Source organism: Scyliorhinus torazame, chromosome 15, assembly GCF_047496885.1.
Source record: "Scyliorhinus torazame isolate Kashiwa2021f chromosome 15, sScyTor2.1, whole genome shotgun sequence".
Classification (NCBI taxonomy): domain Eukaryota; kingdom Metazoa; phylum Chordata; class Chondrichthyes; order Carcharhiniformes; family Scyliorhinidae; genus Scyliorhinus; species Scyliorhinus torazame.
Genome location: NC_092721.1, coordinates 151,138,750 through 151,156,899, shown reverse-complemented (window position 1 = coordinate 151,156,899; position 18,150 = coordinate 151,138,750).

Sequence of the window (18,150 nt, the reverse complement as noted above, 5' to 3'; positions counted from 1 at the left end):
GATTAGAGTGTCCCGTGCTCGTCGGCCATGGTGCACACACTGTGCAGGCGATTAGAGTGTCCCATGCTCGCCGGCCATGGTGCACACACTGTGTTGGCGATTAGAGTGTCCCATGCTCGCTGGCCATAGTGCACACACTGTGCAGGCGATTAGAGTGTCCCGTCCTCGCCGGCCATGGTGCACAAACTGTGTTATCGATTAGAGTGTCCCGTGCTCGCTGGCCATGTTGCACACACTGTGCAGGCGATTAGAGTGTCCCGTGCTCGCTGGCCATGGTGCACACACTGCACAGGCGATTAGAGTGTCCCATGCTCGCCGGCCATGGTGCACACACTGCACAGGCGATTAGAGTGTCTCATTCTCGCCGGCCATGGTGCTCACACTGTGGAGGCGATTAGAGTGTCCCGTGCTCGCTGGCCATGGTGCACACACTGCACAGGGCGATTAGAGTGTCTCATACCCGCTGGCCATCGTGCACACAGTGTGTTGGCGATTAGAGTGTCCCGTACTCGCCGGCCATGGTGCACACATTGTGCAGGCAATTAGAGTGTTCCGTGCTCGCTGGCCATGGTGCACACACTGTGCAGGCGATTAGAGTGTCCCGTGCTCACTGGCCATGGTGCACACACTGTGCAGGCGATTAGAGTGTCCCATGCTCACTGGCCATCGTGCATACACTGTGCAGGCGATTAGAGTGTCCCGTGCTCACTGGCCATGGTGCACACACTGTGCAGGCAATTAGACTGTCCCGTGCTCGCCGGCCATGGTGCACACACTGTGTTGGCGATTAGAGTGTCCCATACTCGCTGGACATGGTGCACACACTGTGCAGGCGATTAGAGTGTCACGTGCTCACTGGCCATGGTGCACACACTGTGCAGGTGATTAGAGTGTCCCTTGCTCGCTGGCCATGGTGCACACACTGTGTTGGCGATGAGAGTGTCCCGTGCTCGCCGGCCATGGTGCACACACTGTGTTGGCGATTAGAGTGTCCCGTGCTCGCCGGCCATGGTGCACACACTGTGCAGGCGATTAGAGTGTCCCGTGTTCACTGGCAATGGTGCACACACTGTGCAGGCGATTAGAGTGTCCCGTGCTTGTCAGCCATGGTGCACACTCTGTGTTGGCGATTAGAGTGTCCCGTGGTCGCCGGCCATGGTGCACACACTGTGTTGGCGATTAGAGTGTCCCATGGTCGCTGGCCATGGTGCACACACTGTGCAGGCGATTAGAGTGTCCCGTGCTCGCCGGCCATGGTGCACACACTGTGCAGGCGAATAGAGTGTCCCATGCTCGCTGGCCATGGTGCACACACTGCGCAGGCAATTAGAGTGTCCCGTGCTCGCCGGCCATGGTGCACACTCTGTGCAGGCGATTAGAGTGTCCCATGCTCGCCGGCCATGGTGCACACACTGCACAGGCTATTAGAGTGTCTCATTCTCGCCGGCCATGGTGGTCACACTGTGGAGGCGATTAGAGTGTCCCGTGCTCGCTGGCCATGGTGCACACACTGCACAGGCGATTAGAGTGTCTCATACCCGCTGGCCATCGTGCACACAGTGTGTTGGCGATTAGAGTGTCCCGTGCTCGCCGGCCATGGTGCACACATTGTGCAGGCAATTAGAGTGTTCCCTGCTCGCTGGCCATGGTGCACACACTGTGCAGGCGATTAGAGTGTCCCGTGCTCACTGGCCATGGTGGACACACTGTGCAGGCGATTAGAGTGTCCCGTGCTCACTGGCCATGGTGCATACACTGTGCAGGCGATTAGAGTGTCCCGTGCTCACTGGCCATGGTGCACACACTGTGCAGGCAATTAGAGTGTCCCATGCTCGCCGGCCATGGTGCACACACTGTGTTGGCGATTAGAGTGTCCCATACTCGCTGGACATGGTGCACACACTGTGCAGGCGATTAGAGTGTCACGTGCTCACTGGCCATGGAGCACACACTGTGCAGGCGATTAGAGTGTCCCTTGCTCGCTGGCCATGGTGCACACACTGTGTTGGCGATTAGAGTGTCCCGTGCTCGCTGGCCATGGTGCACACACTGTGCAGGCAATTAGAGTGTTCCGTGCTCGCCGGCCATGGTATACACACTGTGCAGGCGATTAGAGTGTCCCGTGCATGCCGGCCATGGTGCACACACTATGCAGGCGATTAGAGTGTCCCGTGCTCGCCGGCCATGGTGCACACACTGTGTTGGCGATTAGAGTGTCCCGTGCTCACTGGCCATGGTGTACACACTGTGTTGGCGATTAGAGTGCCCCGTGCTCGCCGGCCATGGTGCACACACTGTGCAGGCGATTAGAGTGTCCCGTGCTCGCCGGCCATGGTGCACACATTGTGCAGGCAATTAGAGTTTTCCATGCTCGCTGGCCATGGTGCACACACTGTGCAGGCGATTAGAGTGTCCCGTGCTCACTGGCCATGGTGCACAGACAGTGCAGGCGATTAGAGTGTCCCGTGCTCACTGGCCATGGTGCATACACTGTGTTGGCGATTAGAGTGTCCCGTGCTCACTGGCCATGGTGCACACACTGTGCAGGCAATTAGAGTGTCCCGTGCTCGCCGGCCATGGTGCACACACTGTGTTGGCGATTAGAGTGTCCCATGCTCGCTGGACATGGTGCACACACTGTGCAGGCGATTAGAGTGTCCCATACTCGCTGGACATTGTGCACACACTGTGCAGGCGATTAGAGTGTCCCGTGCTCGCTGGCCATGGTGCACACACTGTGCAGGCGATTACAGTGTCCCATGCTCGCTGGCCATGGTGCACAAACTGTGCAGGCAATTAGAGTGTCCCGTGCTCGCCGGCCATGGTGCACACACTGTGTTGGTGATTAGAGTGTCCCGTGCTCGCCGGCCATGGTGCACACACTGTGCAGGCGATTAGAGTGTCACGTGCTCGCAGGCCATGGTGCACACACTGTGCAGGCGATTAGAGTGTCCCATGCTCGCTGGCCATGGTGCACACACTGTGCAGGCGATTAGAGTGTCCCGTGCTCGTCGGCCATGGTGCACACACTGTGCAGGCGATTAGAGTGTCCCATGCTCGCTGGCAATGGTGCACACAGTGTGCAGGCGATTAGAGTGTCCCGTGCTCGTCGGCCATGGTGCACACACTGTGCAGGCGATTAGAGTGTCCCATGCTCGCTGGCCATTGGGCACACATTGTGCAGGCGATTAGAGTGTCCCGTGCTCGTCGGCCATGGTGCACACACTGTGTTGGCGATTAGAGTGTCCCATGCTCGCCGGCCATGGTGCACACACTGTGCTGGCGATTAGAGTGTCCCGTGCTCGCTGGCCATGGTGCACACACTGTGCAGCCGATTAGAGTGTCCCGTGCTCGCTGGCCATGGTGCACACACTGTGTTGGCGATTAGAGTGTCCCATGCTCGCTGGCCATGGTGCACACACTGTGCAGGCGATTAGAGTGTCCCGTGCTCGCCGGCCATGGTGCACACACTGTGTTGGCGATTAGAGTGTCCCGTGCTCACTGGCCATGGTGCACACACTGTGCAGGCAATTAGAGTGTCCCGTGCTCGCCGGCCATGGTATACACACTGTGCAGGCGATTAGAGTGTCCCGTGCATGCCGGCCATGGTGCACACACTGTGCAGGCGATTAGAGTGTCCCGTGCTCGCCGGCCATGGTGCACACACTGTGTTGGCGATTAGAGTGTCCCGTGCTCACTGGCCATGGTGTACACACTGTGTTGGCGATTAGAGTGCCCCGTGCTCGCCGGCCATGGTGCACACACTGTGCAGGCGATTAGAGTGTCCCGTGCTCGCTGGCCATGGTGCACACACTGTGCAGGCGATTACAGTGTCCCATGCTCGCTGGCCATGGTGCACAAACTGTGCAGGCAATTAGAGTGTCCCGTGCTCGCCGGCCATGGTGCACACACTGTGTTGGTGATTAGAGTGTCCCGTGCTCGCCGGCCATGGTGCACACACTGTGCAGGCGATTAGAGTGTCACGTGCTCGCAGGCCATGGTGCACACACTGTGCAGGCGATTAGAGTGTCCCATGCTCGCTGGCCATGGTGCACACACTGTGCAGGCGATTAGAGTGTCCCGTGCTCGTCGGCCATGGTGCACACACTGTGCAGGCGATTAGAGTGTCCCATGCTCGCTGGCAATGGTGCACACAGTGTGCAGGCGATTAGAGTGTCCCGTGCTCGTCGGCCATGGTGCACACACTGTGCAGGCGATTAGAGTGTCCCATGCTCGCTGGCCATTGGGCACACATTGTGCAGGCGATTAGAGTGTCCCGTGCTCGTCGGCCATGGTGCACACACTGTGCAGCCGATTAGAGTGTCCCGTGCTCGCTGGCCATGGTGCACACACTGTGTTGGCGATTAGAGTGTCCCATGCTCGCTGGCCATGGTGCACACACTGTGCAGGCGATTAGAGTGTCCCGTGCTCGCCGGCCATGGTGCACACACTGTGTTGGCGATTAGAGTGTCCCGTGCTCACTGGCCATGGTGCACACACTGTGCAGGCAATTAGAGTGTCCCGTGCTCGCCGGCCATGGTATACACACTGTGCAGGCGATTAGAGTGTCCCGTGCATGCCGGCCATGGTGCACACACTGTGCAGGCGATTAGAGTGTCCCGTGCTCGCCGGCCATGGTGCACACACTGTGTTGGCGATTAGAGTGTCCCGTGCTCACTGGCCATGGTGTACACACTGTGTTGGCGATTAGAGTGCCCCGTGCTCGCCGGCCATGGTGCACACACTGTGCAGGCGATTAGAGTGTCCCGTGCTCGCCGGCCATCGTGCACACAGTGTGTTGGCGATTAGAGTGTCCCGTGCTGGCCGGCCATGGTGCACACATTGTGCAGGCAATTAGAGTGTTCCATGCTCGCTGGCCATGGTGCACACACTGTGCAGGCGATTAGAGTGTCCCGTGCTCACTGGCCATGGTGCACACACTGTGCAGGCGATTAGAGTGTCCCGTGCTCACTGGCCATGGTGCGTACACTGTGCAGGCGATTAGAGTGTCCCGTGCTCACTGGCCATGGTGCACACACTGTGCAGGCAATTAGAGTGTCCCGTGCTCGCCGGCCATGGTGCACACACTGTGCTGGCGATTAGAGTGTCCCGTGCTCGCTGGACATGGTGCACACACTGTGCAGGCGATTAGAGTGTCCCGTGCTCGCTGGCCATGGTGCACACACTGTGCAGGCGATTAGAGTGTCCCGTGCTCGTCGGCCATGGTGCACACACTGTGCAGGCGATTAGAGTGTCCCATGCTCGCCGGCCATGGTGCACACACTGTGTTGGCGATTAGAGTGTCCCATGCTCGCTGGCCATAGTGCACACACTGTGCAGGCGATTAGAGTGTCCCGTCCTCGCCGGCCATGGTGCACACACTGTGTTATCGATTAGAGTGTCCCGTGCTCGCTGGCCATGTTGCACACACTGTGCAGGCGATTAGAGTGTCCCGTGCTCGCTGGCCATGGTGCACACACTGCACAGGCGATTAGAGTGTCCCATGCTCGCCGGCCATGGTGCACACACTGCACAGGCGATTAGAGTGTCTCATTCTCGCCGGCCATGGTGCTCACACTGTGGAGGCGATTAGAGTGTCCCGTGCTCGCTGGCCATGGTGCACACACTGCACAGGCGATTAGAGTGTCTCATACCCGCTGGCCATCGTGCACACAGTGTGTTGGCGATTAGAGTGTCCCGTACTCGCCGGCCATGGTGCACACATTGTGCAGGCAATTAGAGTGTTCCGTGCTCGCTGGCCATGGTGCACACACTGTGCAGGCGATTAGAGTGTCCCGTGCTCACTGGCCATGGTGCACACACTGTGCAGGCGATTAGAGTGTCCCGTGCTCACTGGCCATGGTGCATACACTGTGCAGGCGATTAGAGTGTCCCGTGCTCACTGGCCATGGTGCACACACTGTGCAGGCAATTAGAGTGTCCCGTGCTCGCCGGCCATGGTGCACACACTGTGTTGGCGATTAGAGTGTCCCATACTCGCTGGACATGGTGCACACACTGTGCAGGCGATTAGAGTGTCACGTGCTCACTGGCCATGGTGCACACACTGTGCAGGTGATTAGAGTGTCCCTTGCTCGCTGGCCATGGTGCACACACTGTGTTGGCGATGAGAGTGTCCCGTGCTCGCCGGCCATGGTGCACACACTGTGTTGGCGATTAGAGTGTCCCGTGCTCGCCGGCCATGGTGCACACACTGTGCAGGCGATTAGAGTGTCCCGTGCTCACTGGCAATGGTGCACACACTGTGCAGGCGATTAGAGTGTCCCGTGCTCGTCAGCCATGGTGCACACTCTGTGTTGGCGATTAGAGTGTCCCATGGTCGCTGGCCATGGTGCACACACTGTGCAGGCGATTAGAGTGTCCCGTGCTCGCCGGCCATGGTGCACACACTGTGCAGGCGAATAGAGTGTCCCATGCTCGCTGGCCATGGTGCACACACTGCGCAGGCAATTAGAGTGTCCCGTGCTCGCCAGCCATGGTGCACACTCTGTGCAGGCGATTAGAGTGTCCCATGCTCGCCGGCCATGGTGCACACACTGCACAGGCTATTAGAGTGTCTCATTCTCGCCGGCCATGGTGGTCACACTGTGGAGGCGATTAGAGTGTCCCGTGCTCGCTGGCCATGGTGCACACACTGCACAGGCGATTAGAGTGTCTCATACCCGCTGGCCATCGTGCACACAGTGTGTTGGCGATTAGAGTGTCCCGTGCTCGCCGGCCATGGTGCACACATTGTGCAGGCAATTAGAGTGTTCCCTGCTCGCTGGCCATGGTGCACACACTGTGCAGGCGATTAGAGTGTCCCGTGCTCACTGGCCATGGTGGACACACTGTGCAGGCGATTAGAGTGTCCCGTGCTCACTGGCCATGGTGCATACACTGTGCAGGCGATTAGAGTGTCCCGTGCTCACTGGCCATGGTGCACACACTGTGCAGGCAATTAGAGTGTCCCATGCTCGCCGGCCATGGTGCACACACTGTGTTGGCGATTAGAGTGTCCCATACTCGCTGGACATGGTGCACACACTGTGCAGGCGATTAGAGTGTCACGTGCTCACTGGCCATGGAGCACACACTGTGCAGGCGATTAGAGTGTCCCTTGCTCGCTGGCCATGGTGCACACACTGTGTTGGCGATTAGAGTGTCCCATGGTCGCTGGCCATGGTGCACACACTGTGCAGGCGATTAGAGTGTCCCGTGCTCGCCAGCCATGGTGCACACACTGTGCAGGCGACTAGAGTGTCCCATGCTCGCTGGCCATGGTGCACACACTGCGCAGGCAATTAGAGTGTCCCGTGCTCGCCGGCCATGGTGCACACACTGTGTTGGCGATTAGAGTGTCCCGTGCTCGCCGGCCATGGTGCATGCACTGCGCAGGCGATTAGAGTGTCCCGTGCTCGTCGGCCATGGTGCACACACTGTGTTGGCGATTATAGAGTCCCATGCTCGCTGGCCATGGTGCACACACTGTGCAGGCGATTAGAGTGTCCCGTGCTCGCCGGCCATGGTGCACAAACTGTGTTGGCGATTAGAGTGTCCCGTGCTCACTGGCCATGGTGTACACACTGTGTTGGCGATTAGAGTGTCCCGTGCTTGCTGGCCATGGTGCACACACTGTGCAGGCGATTAGAGTGTCCCGTGCTCGCCGGCCATCACTGTGCAGGCGATTAGAGTGTCCCGTGCTCGCCGGCCATGGTGCACACACTGTGTTGGCGATTAGAGTGTCCCGTGCTCACTGGCCATGGTGCACACAGTGTGTTGGCGATTAGAGTGTCCCGTGCTCGGCGGCCATGGTGCACACATTTAGTAGGCGATTAGAGTGTCCCGTGCTCACTGGCCATGGTGCACACACTGTGCAGGCGATTAGAGTGTCCGGTGCTCGCTGGCCATGGTGCACACACTGTGCAGGCGATTAGAGTGTCCCATGCTCGCTGGCCATGGTGCAGACAGTGTGCAGGCGATTAGAGTGTCCCGTGCTCGTCGGCCATGGTGCACACACTGTGCTGGCGATTAGAGTGTCCCGTGCTCGCTGGCCATGGTGCACACACTGTGCAGCCGATTAGAGTGTCCCGTGCTCGCTGGCCATGGTGCACACACTGTGCAGGCGATTAGAGTGTCCCGTGCTCGTCGGCCATGGTGCACACACTGTGCAGGCGATTAGAGTGTCCCATGCTCGCTGGCCATGGTGCACACAGTGTGCAGGCGATTAGAGTGTCCCGTGCTCGTCGGCCATGGTGCACACACTGTGCAGGCGATTAGAGTGTCCCGTGCTCGCTGGCCATGGTGCACACACTGCACAGGCGATTAGAGTGTCCCATGCTCGCCGGCCATGGTGCACACACTGCACAGGCGATTAGAGTGTCTCATTCTCGCCGGCCATGGTGCTCACACTGTGGAGGCGATTAGAGTGTCCCGTGCTCGCTGGCCATGGTGCACACACTGCACAGGCGATTAGAGTGTCTCATACCCGCTGGCCATCGTGCACACAGTGTGTTGGCGATTAGAGTGTCCCGTACTCGCCGGCCATGGTGCACACATTGTGCAGGCAATTAGAGTGTTCCGTGCTCGCTGGCCATGGTGCACACACTGTGCAGGCGATTAGAGTGTCCCGTGCTCACTGGCCATGGTGCACACAGTGTGCAGGCGATTAGAGTGTCCCGTGCTCGTCGGCCATGGTGCACACACTGTGCAGGCGATTAGAGTGTCCCGTGCTCGCTGGCCATGGTGCACACACTGCACAGGCGATTAGAGTGTCCCATGCTCGCCGGCCATGGTGCACACACTGCACAGGCGATTAGAGTGTCTCATTCTCGCCGGCCATGGTGCTCACACTGTGGAGGCGATTAGAGTGTCCCGTGCTCGCTGGCCATGGTGCACACACTGCACAGGCGATTAGAGTGTCTCATACCCGCTGGCCATCGTGCACACAGTGTGTTGGCGATTAGAGTGTCCCGTACTCGCCGGCCATGGTGCACACATTGTGCAGGCAATTAGAGTGTTCCGTGCTCGCTGGCCATGGTGCACACACTGTGCAGGCGATTAGAGTGTCCCGTGCTCACTGGCCATGGTGCACACACTGTGCAGGCGATTAGAGTGTCCCGTGCTCACTGGCCATGGTGCATACACTGTGCAGGCGATTAGAGTGTCCCGTGCTCACTGGCCATGGTGCACACACTGTGCAGGCAATTAGAGTGTCCCGTGCTCGCCGGCCATGGTGCACACACTGTGTTGGCGATTAGAGTGTCCCATACTCGCTGGACATGGTGCACACACTGTGCAGGCGATTAGAGTGTCACGTGCTCACTGGCCATGGTGCACACACTGTGCAGGTGATTAGAGTGTCCCTTGCTCGCTGGCCATGGTGCACACACTGTGTTGGCGATGAGAGTGTCCCGTGCTCGCCGGCCATGGTGCACACACTGTGTTGGCGATTAGAGTGTCCCGTGCTCGCCGGCCATGGTGCACACACTGTGCAGGCGATTAGAGTGTCCCGTGCTCACTGGCAATGGTGCACACACTGTGCAGGCGATTAGAGTGTCCCGTGCTCGTCAGCCATGGTGCACACTCTGTGTTGGCGATTAGAGTGTCCCGTGGTCGCCGGCCATGGTGCACACACTGTGTTGGCGATTAGAGTGTCCCATGGTCGCTGGCCATGGTGCACACACTGTGCAGGCGATTAGAGTGTCCCGTGCTCGCCGGCCATGGTGCACACACTGTGCAGGCGAATAGAGTGTCCCATGCTCGCTGGCCATGGTGCACACACTGCGCAGGCAATTAGAGTGTCCCGTGCTCGCCGGCCATGGTGCACACACTGTGTGCAGGCGATTAGAGTGTCCCATGCTCGCCGGCCATGGTGCACACACTGCACAGGCTATTAGAGTGTCTCATTCTCGCCGGCCATGGTGGTCACACTGTGGAGGCGATTAGAGTGTCCCGTGCTCGCTGGCCATGGTGCACACACTGCACAGGCGATTAGAGTGTCTCATACCCGCTGGCCATCGTGCACACAGTGTGTTGGCGATTAGAGTGTCCCGTGCTCGCCGGCCATGGTGCACACATTGTGCAGGCAATTAGAGTGTTCCCTGCTCGCTGGCCATGGTGCACACACTGTGCAGGCGATTAGAGTGTCCCGTGCTCACTGGCCATGGTGGACACACTGTGCAGGCGATTAGAGTGTCCCGTGCTCACTGGCCATGGTGCATACACTGTGCAGGCGATTAGAGTGTCCCGTGCTCACTGGCCATGGTGCACACACTGTGCAGGCAATTAGAGTGTCCCATGCTCGCCGGCCATGGTGCACACACTGTGTTGGCGATTAGAGTGTCCCATACTCGCTGGACATGGTGCACACACTGTGCAGGCGATTAGAGTGTCACGTGCTCACTGGCCATGGAGCACACACTGTGCAGGCGATTAGAGTGTCCCTTGCTCGCTGGCCATGGTGCACACACTGTGTTGGCGATTAGAGTGTCCCATGGTCGCTGGCCATGGTGCACACACTGTGCAGGCGATTAGAGTGTCCCGTGCTCGCCAGCCATGGTGCACACACTGTGCAGGCGAATAGAGTGTCCCATGCTCGCTGGCCATGGTGCACACACTGCGCAGGCAATTAGAGTGTCCCGTGCTCGCCGGCCATGGTGCACACACTGTGTTGGCGATTAGAGTGTCCCGTGCTCGCCGGCCATGGTGCATGCACTGCGCAGGCGATTAGAGTGTCCCGTGCTCGTCGGCCATGGTGCACACACTGTGTTGGCGATTATAGAGTCCCATGCTCGCTGGCCATGGTGCACACACTGTGCAGGCGATTAGAGTGTCCCGTGCTCGCCGGCCATGGTGCACAAACTGTGTTGGCGATTAGAGTGTCCCGTGCTCACTGGCCATGGTGTACACACTGTGTTGGCGATTAGAGTGTCCCGTGCTTGCTGGCCATGGTGCACACACTGTGCAGGCGATTAGAGTGTCCCGTGCTCGCCGGCCATCACTGTGCAGGCGATTAGAGTGTCCCGTGCTCGCCGGCCATGGTGCACACACTGTGTTGGCGATTAGAGTGTCCCGTGCTCACTGGCCATGGTGCACACAGTGTGTTGGCGATTAGAGTGTCCCGTGCTCGGCGGCCATGGTGCACACATTTAGTAGGCGATTAGAGTGTCCCGTGCTCACTGGCCATGGTGCACACACTGTGCAGGCGATTAGAGTGTCCGGTGCTCGCTGGCCATGGTGCACACACTGTGCAGGCGATTAGAGTGTCCCATGCTCGCTGGCCATGGTGCAGACAGTGTGCAGGCGATTAGAGTGTCCCGTGCTCGTCGGCCATGGTGCACACACTGTGCTGGCGATTAGAGTGTCCCGTGCTCGCTGGCCATGGTGCACACACTGTGCAGCCGATTAGAGTGTCCCGTGCTCGCTGGCCATGGTGCACACACTGTGCAGGCGATTAGAGTGTCCCGTGCTCGTCGGCCATGGTGCACACACTGTGCAGGCGATTAGAGTGTCCCATGCTCGCTGGCCATGGTGCACACAGTGTGCAGGCGATTAGAGTGTCCCGTGCTCGTCGGCCATGGTGCACACACTGTGCAGGCGATTAGAGTGTCCCGTGCTCGCTGGCCATGGTGCACACACTGCACAGGCGATTAGAGTGTCCCATGCTCGCCGGCCATGGTGCACACACTGCACAGGCGATTAGAGTGTCTCATTCTCGCCGGCCATGGTGCTCACACTGTGGAGGCGATTAGAGTGTCCCGTGCTCGCTGGCCATGGTGCACACACTGCACAGGCGATTAGAGTGTCTCATACCCGCTGGCCATCGTGCACACAGTGTGTTGGCGATTAGAGTGTCCCGTACTCGCCGGCCATGGTGCACACATTGTGCAGGCAATTAGAGTGTTCCGTGCTCGCTGGCCATGGTGCACACACTGTGCAGGCGATTAGAGTGTCCCGTGCTCACTGGCCATGGTGCACACAGTGTGCAGGCGATTAGAGTGTCCCGTGCTCGTCGGCCATGGTGCACACACTGTGCAGGCGATTAGAGTGTCCCGTGCTCGCTGGCCATGGTGCACACACTGCACAGGCGATTAGAGTGTCCCATGCTCGCCGGCCATGGTGCACACACTGCACAGGCGATTAGAGTGTCTCATTCTCGCCGGCCATGGTGCTCACACTGTGGAGGCGATTAGAGTGTCCCGTGCTCGCTGGCCATGGTGCACACACTGCACAGGCGATTAGAGTGTCTCATACCCGCTGGCCATCGTGCACACAGTGTGTTGGCGATTAGAGTGTCCCGTACTCGCCGGCCATGGTGCACACATTGTGCAGGCAATTAGAGTGTTCCGTGCTCGCTGGCCATGGTGCACACACTGTGCAGGCGATTAGAGTGTCCCGTGCTCACTGGCCATGGTGCACACACTGTGCAGGCGATTAGAGTGTCCCGTGCTCACTGGCCATGGTGCATACACTGTGCAGGCGATTAGAGTGTCCCGTGCTCACTGGCCATGGTGCACACACTGTGCAGGCAATTAGAGTGTCCCGTGCTCGCCGGCCATGGTGCACACACTGTGTTGGCGATTAGAGTGTCCCATACTCGCTGGACATGGTGCACACACTGTGCAGGCGATTAGAGTGTCACGTGCTCACTGGCCATGGTGCACACACTGTGCAGGTGATTAGAGTGTCCCTTGCTCGCTGGCCATGGTGCACACACTGTGTTGGCGATGAGAGTGTCCCGTGCTCGCCGGCCATGGTGCACACACTGTGTTGGCGATTAGAGTGTCCCGTGCTCGCCGGCCATGGTGCACACACTGTGCAGGCGATTAGAGTGTCCCGTGCTCACTGGCAATGGTGCACACACTGTGCAGGCGATTAGAGTGTCCCGTGCTCGTCAGCCATGGTGCACACTCTGTGTTGGCGATTAGAGTGTCCCGTGGTCGCCGGCCATGGTGCACACACTGTGTTGGCGATTAGAGTGTCCCATGGTCGCTGGCCATGGTGCACACACTGTGCAGGCGATTAGAGTGTCCCGTGCTCGCCGGCCATGGTGCACACACTGTGCAGGCGAATAGAGTGTCCCATGCTCGCTGGCCATGGTGCACACACTGCGCAGGCAATTAGAGTGTCCCGTGCTCGCCGGCCATGGTGCACACTCTGTGCAGGCGATTAGAGTGTCCCATGCTCGCCGGCCATGGTGCACACACTGCACAGGCTATTAGAGTGTCTCATTCTCGCCGGCCATGGTGGTCACACTGTGGAGGCGATTAGAGTGTCCCGTGCTCGCTGGCCATGGTGCACACACTGCACAGGCGATTAGAGTGTCTCATACCCGCTGGCCATCGTGCACACAGTGTGTTGGCGATTAGAGTGTCCCGTGCTCGCCGGCCATGGTGCACACATTGTGCAGGCAATTAGAGTGTTCCCTGCTCGCTGGCCATGGTGCACACACTGTGCAGGCGATTAGAGTGTCCCGTGCTCACTGGCCATGGTGGACACACTGTGCAGGCGATTAGAGTGTCCCGTGCTCACTGGCCATGGTGCATACACTGTGCAGGCGATTAGAGTGTCCCGTGCTCACTGGCCATGGTGCACACACTGTGCAGGCAATTAGAGTGTCCCATGCTCGCCGGCCATGGTGCACACACTGTGTTGGCGATTAGAGTGTCCCATACTCGCTGGACATGGTGCACACACTGTGCAGGCGATTAGAGTGTCACGTGCTCACTGGCCATGGAGCACACACTGTGCAGGCGATTAGAGTGTCCCTTGCTCGCTGGCCATGGTGCACACACTGTGTTGGCGATTAGAGTGTCCCATGGTCGCTGGCCATGGTGCACACACTGTGCAGGCGATTAGAGTGTCCCGTGCTCGCCAGCCATGGTGCACACACTGTGCAGGCGAATAGAGTGTCCCATGCTCGCTGGCCATGGTGCACACACTGCGCAGGCAATTAGAGTGTCCCGTGCTCGCCGGCCATGGTGCACACACTGTGTTGGCGATTAGAGTGTCCCGTGCTCGCCGGCCATGGTGCATGCACTGCGCAGGCGATTAGAGTGTCCCGTGCTCGTCGGCCATGGTGCACACACTGTGTTGGCGATTATAGAGTCCCATGCTCGCTGGCCATGGTGCACACACTGTGCAGGCGATTAGAGTGTCCCGTGCTCGCCGGCCATGGTGCACACACTGTGTTGGCGATTAGAGTGTCCCGTGCTCACTGGCCATGGTGTACACACTGTGTTGGCGATTAGAGTGTCCCGTGCTTGCTGGCCATGGTGCACACACTGTGCAGGCGATTAGAGTGTCCCGTGCTCGCCGGCCATCACTGTGCAGGCGATTAGAGTGTCCCGTGCTCGCCGGCCATGGTGCACACACTGTGTTGGCGATTAGAGTGTCCCGTGCTCACTGGCCATGGTGCACACAGTGTGTTGGCGATTAGAGTGTCCCGTGCTCGGCGGCCATGGTGCACACATTTAGTAGGCGATTAGAGTGTCCCGTGCTCACTGGCCATGGTGCACACACTGTGCAGGCGATTAGAGTGTCCGGTGCTCGCTGGCCATGGTGCACACACTGTGCAGGCGATTAGAGTGTCCCATGCTCGCTGGCCATGGTGCAGACAGTGTGCAGGCGATTAGAGTGTCCCGTGCTCGTCGGCCATGGTGCACACACTGTGCTGGCGATTAGAGTGTCCCGTGCTCGCTGGCCATGGTGCACACACTGTGCAGCCGATTAGAGTGTGCCGTGCTCGCTGGCCATGGTGCACACACTGTGCAGGCGATTAGAGTGTCCCGTGCTCGTCGGCCATGGTGCACACACTGTGCAGGCGATTAGAGTGTCCCATGCTCGCTGGCCATGGTGCACACAGTGTGCAGGCGATTAGAGTGTCCCGTGCTCGTCGGCCATGGTGCACACACTGTGCAGGCGATTAGAGTGTCCCATGCTCGCTGGCCATGGTGCACACATTGTGCAGGCGATTAGAGTGTCCCGTGCTCGTCGGCCATGGTGCACACACTGTGTTGGCGATTAGAGCGTCCCATGCTCGCCGGCCATGGTGCACACACTGTGCTGGTGATTAGAGTGTCCCGTGCTCGCTGGCCATGCTGCACACACTGTGCAACAGATTAGAGTGTCCCGTGCTCGCTGGCCATGGTGCACACACTGTGTTGGCGATCAGAGTGTCCCATGCTCGCCGGCCATGGTGCACACACTGCACAGGCTATTAGAGTGTCTCATTCTCGCCGGCCATGGTGGTCACACTGTGGAGGCGATTAGAGTGTCCCGTGCTCGCTGGCCATGGTGCACACACTGCACAGGCGATTAGAGTGTCTCATACCCGCTGGCCATCGTGCACACAGTGTGTTGGCGATTAGAGTGTCCCGTGCTCGCCGGCCATGGTGCACACATTGTGCAGGCAATTAGAGTGTTCCCTGCTCGCTGGCCATGGTGCACACACTGTGCAGGCGATTAGAGTGTCCCGTGCTCACTGGCCATGGTGGACACACTGTGCAGGCGATTAGAGTGTCCCGTGCTCACTGGCCATGGTGCATACACTGTGCAGGCGATTAGAGTGTCCCGTGCTCACTGGCCATGGTGCACACACTGTGCAGGCAATTAGAGTGTCCCATGCTCGCCGGCCATGGTGCACACACTGTGTTGGCGATTAGAGTGTCCCATACTCGCTGGACATGGTGCACACACTGTGCAGGCGATTAGAGTGTCACGTGCTCACTGGCCATGGAGCACACACTGTGCAGGCGATTAGAGTGTCCCTTGCTCGCTGGCCATGGTGCACACACTGTGTTGGCGATTAGAGTGTCCCATGGTCGCTGGCCATGGTGCACACACTGTGCAGGCGATTAGAGTGTCCCGTGCTCGCCAGCCATGGTGCACACACTGTGCAGGCGAATAGAGTGTCCCATGCTCGCTGGCCATGGTGCACACACTGCGCAGGCAATTAGAGTGTCCCGTGCTCGCCGGCCATGGTGCACACACTGTGTTGGCGATTAGAGTGTCCCGTGCTCGCCGGCCATGGTGCATGCACTGCGCAGGCGATTAGAGTGTCCCGTGCTCGTCGGCCATGGTGCACACACTGTGTTGGCGATTATAGAGTCCCATGCTCGCTGGCCATGGTGCACACACTGTGCAGGCGATTAGAGTGTCCCGTGCTCGCCGGCCATGGTGCACACACTGTGTTGGCGATTAGAGTGTCCCGTGCTCACTGGCCATGGTGTACACACTGTGTTGGCGATTAGAGTGTCCCGTGCTTGCTGGCCATGGTGCACACACTGTGCAGGCGATTAGAGTGTCCCGTGCTCGCCGGCCATCACTGTGCAGGCGATTAGAGTGTCCCGTGCTCGCCGGCCATGGTGCACACACTGTGTTGGCGATTAGAGTGTCCCGTGCTCACTGGCCATGGTGCACACAGTGTGTTGGCGATTAGAGTGTCCCGTGCTCGGCGGCCATGGTGCACACATTTAGTAGGCGATTAGAGTGTCCCGTGCTCACTGGCCATGGTGCACACACTGTGCAGGCGATTAGTGTGTCCGGTGCTCGCTGGCCATGGTGCACACACTGTGCAGGCGATTAGAGTGTCCCATGCTCGCTGGCCATGGTGCAGACAGTGTGCAGGCGATTAGAGTGTCCCGTGCTCGTCGGCCATGGTGCACACACTGTGCTGGCGATTAGAGTGTCCCGTGCTCGCTGGCCATGGTGCACACACTGTGCAGCCGATTAGAGTGTGCCGTGCTCGCTGGCCATGGTGCACACACTGTGCAGGCGATTAGAGTATCCCGTGCTCGTCGGCCATGGTGCACACACTGTGCAGGCGATTAGAGTGTCCCATGCTCGCTGGCCATGGTGCACACAGTGTGCAGGCGATTAGAGTGTCCCGTGCTCGTCGGCCATGGTGCACACACTGTGCAGGCGATTAGAGTGTCCCATGCTCGCTGGCCATGGTGCACACATTGTGCAGGCGATTAGAGTGTCCCGTGCTCGTCGGCCATGGTGCACACACTGTGTTGGCGATTAGAGCGTCCCATGCTCGCCGGCCATGGTGCACACACTGTGCTGGTGATTAGAGTGTCCCGTGCTCGCTGGCCATGCTGCACACACTGTGCAACAGATTAGAGTGTCCCGTGCTCGCTGGCCATGGTGCACACACTGTGTTGGCGATCAGAGTGTCCCATGCTCGCTGGCCATGGTGCACACACTGTGCAGGCGATTAGAGTGTCCCGTCCTCGCCGGCCATGGTGCACACACTGTGTTGGCGATTAGAGTGTCCCGTGCTCGCCTGCCATGGTGCACACACTGTGCAGGCGATCAGAGTGTCCCATGCTCGCTGGCCATGGTGCACACACTGTATTGGCGATTAGAGTGTCCCGTGCTCGCTGGCCATGGTGCACACACTGTGCAGGCGATTAGAGTGTCCCGTGCTCACTGGCCATGGTGCACACACTGCACACGCGATTAGAGTGTCCCATGCTCGCCGGCCATGGTGCACACACTGCACAGGCGATTAGAGTGTCTCATTCTCGCCGGCCATGGTGCTCACACTGTGGGGGCGATTAGAGTGTCCCGTGCTCGCTGGCCATGGTGCACACACTGCACAGGCGATTAGAGTGTCTCATACCCGCTAGCCATCGTGCACACAGTGTGTTGGCGATTAGAGTGTCCCGTGCTCGCCGGCCATGGTGCCCAAATTGTGCAGGCAATTAGAGTGTTCCGTGCTCGCTGGCCATGGTGCACACACTGTGCAGGCGATTAGAGTGTCCCGTGCTCACTGGCCATGGTGCACACACTGTGCAGGTGATTAGAGTGTCCCGTGCTCACTGGCCATGGTGCATACACTGTGCAGGCGATTAGAGTGTCCCGTGCTCACTGGCCATGGTGCACACACTGTGCAGGCAATTAGAGTGTCCCGTGCTCGCCGGCCATGGTGCACACACTGTGTTGGCGATTAGAGTGTCCCATACTCGCTGGACATGGTGCACACACTGTGCAGGCGATTAGAGTGTCCCGTGCTCGCCGGCCATGGTGCACACACTGTGCAGGCGAATACAGTGTCCCATGCTCGCTGGCCTTGGTGCACACACTGCGCAGGCAATTAGAGTGTCCCGTGCTCGCCGGCCATGGTGCACCCTCTGTGCAGGC